This window comes from Oncorhynchus masou, chromosome 9 (genome assembly GCF_036934945.1).
Source record: "Oncorhynchus masou masou isolate Uvic2021 chromosome 9, UVic_Omas_1.1, whole genome shotgun sequence".
NCBI classification, from domain to species: Eukaryota; Metazoa; Chordata; class Actinopteri; order Salmoniformes; family Salmonidae; genus Oncorhynchus; species Oncorhynchus masou.
Genome location: NC_088220.1, coordinates 44,562,194 through 44,568,193, shown reverse-complemented (window position 1 = coordinate 44,568,193; position 6,000 = coordinate 44,562,194).

Sequence of the window (6,000 nt, the reverse complement as noted above, 5' to 3'; positions counted from 1 at the left end):
ACTTGATCTGCAGTGAAACTCTGTTACATTCATTCATGACGACATGAACAGGTGCCTTCCCTCGAAATTCCCAAATGGAATCCAAAGAGTATTTTTTTTCAAGAAAATAAAAATGTATTTCATGCCCGACTAAACTACTGAATTAAGAATTATAATGTACATGGCTCCTCTTTACTTCATAAATCTCAAATTCAATTAATTCAGCAAATATCGCATGCTAAATGTATTGTAATATCCCGATAGCTAATTAGTGAGAGTTGCAATTTTTCCCATGAGGACATAGACATTTTCTGCTGGATTTCAGATGGACCTTTCTGTCCCTTTTGAGCTTTCCTAGAGGAATTCACAAAAATGCAGTTACCTACATGCAAACAAATCCATTGTAGTAGCAGCTCTTTAAGTTTCCGTTTGAATCATTAAATCAGGCGCATATTTAACTTTATCATTCGTTATTAAGTCTTCTACCTCTGTCACCAGTCAACCCAAAGTATGAATAGATCTTAATGTGGAGGTTTCAGAGCTAATGTGAGCAGAAAAGATGAAGGTGAGTTTAAAACATTTTCTAATTGGTATGAAAGCAATTCAGTGCCATTCAGTGCATACCAGGTCTTGAACACAATAATATACAGCATATATACAGTGGGGAGAACAAGTATTTGATACACTGCTGATTTTGCAGGTTTTCCTACTTACATACTTACAAAGCATGTAGAGGTCTGTCATTTTTATCATAGGTACACTTCAACTGTGAGAGACGGAATCTAAAACACAAATCCAGAAAATCACATTGTATGATTTTTAAGTAATTCATTTGCATTTTTTTGCATGACATAAGTATTTGATCACCGACCAACCAGTAAGAATTCCGGCTCTCACAGACCTGTTCGTTTTTCTTTAAGAAGCCCTCCTGTTCTCCACTCTTTACCTGTATTAACTGCACCTGTTTGAACTCATTACCTGTATAAAAGACACCTGTCCACAGACTCAATCAAACAGACTCCAACCTCTCCACAATGGCCAAGACCAGAGAGCTGTGTAAGGACATCAGGGATCAAATTATAGACCTGCACAAGGCTGGGATGGGCTACAGGACAATAGGCAAGCAGCTTGGTGAGAAGGCAACAACTGTTGGCACAATTATTAGAAAATGGAAAAAGTTCAAGATGACGGTCAATCACCCTCGATCTGGGCCTCCATGCAAGATTTCACCTCGTGGGGCATCAATGATCATGAGGAAGGTGAGGGATCAGCCCAGAACTACACGGCAGGACTTGGTCAATGACCTGAAGAGAGCTGGGACCACAGTCTCAAAGAAAACCATTAGTAACACACTACGCGTCATGGATTAAAATCCTGCAGCGCACGCAAGGTCCCCCTGCTCAAGCCAGCACATGTCCAGGCCATCTGAAGTTTGCCAATGACCATCTGGGTGATCCAGAGGATGAATGGGATAAGGTCAAGTGGTATGATGAGATAAAATATAGCTTTTTGGTCTAAACTCCCCTCGTCGTGTTTGGATGAAGAAGAAGGATGAGTACAACCCCAAGAACTCCATCCCAACTGTGAAGCATGGAGGTGGAAACATCATTCTTTGGGGATGCTTTTCTGCAGAGGGGACAGGATGACTGCACCGTATTGAGGGGAGGATGGATGGGGCCATGTATCGCGAGATCTTGGCCAACAACCTCCTTCCCTCAGTGAGAGCATTGAAGATGGGTCATGGCTGGGTCTTCCAGCATGACAACGACCCGAAACACACAGCCAGGGCAACTAAGGAGTCGCTCCATAAGAAGCATCTCAAGGTCCTGGATTGGCCTAGCCAGTCTCTAGACCTGAACCCAATAGAAACTCTTTGGAGGGAGCTGAAAGTCCGTATTGCCCAGTGACAGCCCTGAAACCTGAAGGATCTGGAGAAGGTCTGTATGGAGGAGTGGGCCAAAATCCCTGCTGCAGTTTGTGCAAACCTGGTCAAGAACTACAGGAAACGTATGATGTCTGTAATTGCAAACAAAGATTTCTGTACCAAATATTAAGTTCTGCTTTTCTGATGTATCAAATACTTATGTCATGCAATAAAATGCAAATTAACTACTTAAAAATCATACAATGTGATTTTCTGGATTTTTGTTTTAGATTCTGTCTCTCACAGTTGAAGTGTACCTATGATACAAATTACAGACCTCTACATGCTTTGTAAGTAGGAAAACCTGCAAAATCGTCAGTGTATCAAATACTTGTTCTCCCCACTGTATATATATATATACATGCCTTCAGTATCTCATGGCGGTGCACTAGAGAGAGAGTGTGAGTGACAGAAGGGAGAGGAGTGAAAGGTGGGGATGGAAACCCCTTCTGGGAGTCAGGTGAGGAAGAGCTAAGGGTTCAACAGGAGGTTAAAGTTCAACAGGAGGTCAACAATAAAGAGGACAAAACGCAGGAAACAGCAGCCTGCACTAAATTAACTGTAAAATTATCTTGTAAAGATACCATGTAAAGTAAGTGTGACATGTACCTTGTAGGTCTAATTCCATTTCCACTGAGCTAAAACCTTTATTCAGAAATAATGCATTGCGTAAAAGTGTTTTCACAGTTTCAATATATTGCACAATATTTAAAGACATATTCCGCATTCATGTCCTGCTCCAGGTGTGGGTGAATGGAGAGAGAAGTAAATCAGGGATTTGAGTTTCGGAGTGTAGTGTTTGACACGGAAATGTGAAGTTTAGCTTGTTTCTCACTTTTCTCATTATCTCTGTAAATGCATTCTCTGTTTAGTCATTTAAGATAAGTTGTCTGGTGGTGGGATGTCAATAAAAAGAAAGGGAAAGCGCAACAAGTTTGCGTACATCCCTAGAGAGTCGTAATTCAGGAAACAGTGATTCACATGCAACAAAGAACCCAAACGGTGTCCTCCATGTTGTCTGGTGACGAGCAACTTCCTTGTAGTTTACTTATGTATTTGTTGCTGGTGATAATGAATTACTCAATATTTTTCTGCCTTTTGCTAAATGCCAATGCACCGTCTCTCACTGTGCTTCACTAATTGATTGCCAAGATACGCGCTTCTGTAATTCATTGCATGCAAGATGCCATGTTTTCGACTGCGTAACAGGGCAATACATTTTACCTTTGTGTGGGTGATATTTCTGATCTAATTTTGAAGAGTTAATTTCCAAAAAGCTATATCCACCAATGTTTTTAATATCCATTGTTTAGCTGGAATGGAATGTTCATATCCTGTATATTTGAGTGTGATATGTGGTTTCCTCACCTAACGTCGCTATTTTAAGATGAATGCACTTACTGTATGTCGCTCTGCATATGAGCATCTGCTGAATGACTAAAATGCCAAATGGGAAATGTTTCAAATGTATCATTTGTACAGTTCTTTATTAAAAATGTAGTTATTTGTTACTTTCGATGACATTCGACTGTGTAAAACCTAAAAGTGCTACTTATTTCTCTGAGAGTGAGGCACACATATAGCATTCAGAAATGAAAAATAAAAATATTTGTCTCTCTGAAATTAAACCATCAAGTGATTTTAAACAAATACATGTACAGTGCCAGTCAAAGGTTTGGACACACCTACTCATTCAAGGATTTTCTATTTTCTACATTGTTGAATAATCGTAAAGACATAAAAACTATAAAATAACACATACGGAATCATGTAGGAACCAAAAAAGTGTTAAACTAATCAAAATATATTTTATATTTGAGATTCTTCAAAGTAGCCACCCTTTGCCTTGATGAAATCTGTGTACACTCTTGGCATTCTCTGTCCAGGTAGTCACCTGGAAGGCATTTCAATTCACAGGTGTGCCTTCTTAAAAGTTGAATGTGGAATATCTTTCCTTCTTAATGCGTTTGAGCCAATCAGTTGTGTTGTGACAAGGTAGGAGTGATATACAGAAGATAGCCTTATTTGGGCTATTATGACCATGTTATGGCATATTATGAACAGCTCAAATAAGAAAAGAGAAACGACAGTCCATCATTACTTTAAGATATTAAGTCAGCAATGTGGAACATTTCAAGAACTTGGCAAGTTTCTTCAAGTGCAGTCGCAAAAATCATCATGAGGACCGTCACAAGAAAGGAAGACCCAGAGTTACCTCTGCTGCAGAGGATAAGTTCATTAGAGTTACCAGCCTCGGAAAATGCAGCCCAAATAAATCAAATCAAATCAAAGTTTATTTGTCACGTGTGCCAAATACAACAGGTGTAGTAGACCCTACAGTGAAATGCTTACTTACAGGCTCTAACCAATAGTGAAAAAAAGGTATTAGGTGAACAATAGGTAAGTACAGAAATAAAAACAACAGTACAAAGACAGTGAAAAACAGTAGCGAGGCTATATACAGTAGCAAACATCAGTCAGGCTTATTGAGGTAGTATGTACATGTAGATATGGTTAAAGTGACTATGCATACATTATATGATGAACAGAGTGTAGCAGTAGCGTAAAGAGGGGTTGGCGGGTGGAGGGAGGCGGGACACAACGCAGACAGCCCGGTTAGCCAATGTGCGGGAGCACTGGTTGGTCGGGCCTATTGAGGTAGTATGTACATATGTACCGGAATGTATAGTTAAAGTGACTGTGCATATATGATAAACAGAGAGTTGCAGCAGCTTAAAAGAGGGGTTGGGGGAGGCACACAATGCAAATATTCTCGGTAGCCATTTGATTACGTGTTCAGGAGTCTTATTGCTTGGGGATGCAAACTGTTGAGAAGCCTTTTTGTCCTAGACTTTGTCCTAGACACTCCGGTACCGCTTGCCATGCGGTAGTAGAGAGAACAGTCTATGACTGGGGTGGCTGGGGTCTTTGACAATTTTTAGGGCCTTCCTCTGACACCGCCTGGTGCAGAGGTCCTGGATGGCAGGCAGCTTAGCCCCAGTGATGTACTGGGCCATACGCACTACCCTCTGTAGTGCCTCGGATGCTGAGCAATTGCCGGACCAGGCAGTGATGCAACCAGTCAGGATGCTCTCGATGTTGCAGCTGTGTAACCTTTTGAGGATATCAGGACCCATGCCAAATCTTTTTAGTTTCCTGAGGGGGAATAGGCTTTGTCGTGCCCTTGTTGGTGATGTGGACACCAAGGAACTTGAAGCTCTCAACCTGCTCCACTACAGCCCTGTCGATTAGAATGGGGGCATACTCGGTCCTCCTTTTCCTGTAGTCCACAATCATCTCCTTAGTCTTGGTTACGTTGATGGATAGGTTGTTATTCTGGCACCACCCGGCCATGTCTCTTACCTCCTTTCTATAAGCTGTCTCGTCGTTGTTGGTGATCAGTTGTGTCATCTGCAAACTTAATGATGGTGTTGGAGTCATGCCTGGCCATGCAGTTGTGGGTGAACAGGGAGTACAGGAGGGGACTGAGCACACATCCCTTGGGGGCTCCAGTGTTGAGGATAGCGTGGCAGATGTGTTGCTACCTACCCTCACCACCTGGGGGCGGCCCGTCAGGAAGTCCAGGATCCAGTTGCAGTGGGAGGTGTTTAGTCCCAGGATCCTTAGCTTAGTGATGAGCATTGAGGGCACTATGGTGTTGAACACTGAGCTGTAGTCAATGAATAGCATTCTCACATAAGTGTTCCATTTGTCCAAGTGGGTAAGGGCAGTGTGGAGTACAGTACAGATTGCATAATCTGTGGATCTGTTTGGGCGGTATGCAAATTGGAGTGGGTCTAGGGTTTCTAGGATAATGGTGTTGATGTGAGCCATTACCAGCCTTTCAAAGCACTTCATGGCTACAGACGTGGTAGTCATTTAGGCAGGTTTCCTTTGTGTTCTCGGGCATAGGGACTATGGTAGACTGCTTGGAACATGTTTGTATTACAGACTCAGTCAGGGATATGTTGAAAATGTCAGTGAAGACACCTGCCAGTTGGTCAGCACATGCCCGGAGCACACGTCCTGCTGATCCGTCTGGCCTGCAGCCTTGTGTATGTTGACCTGTTTAAAGGTCTTACTCACGTCAGCTATGG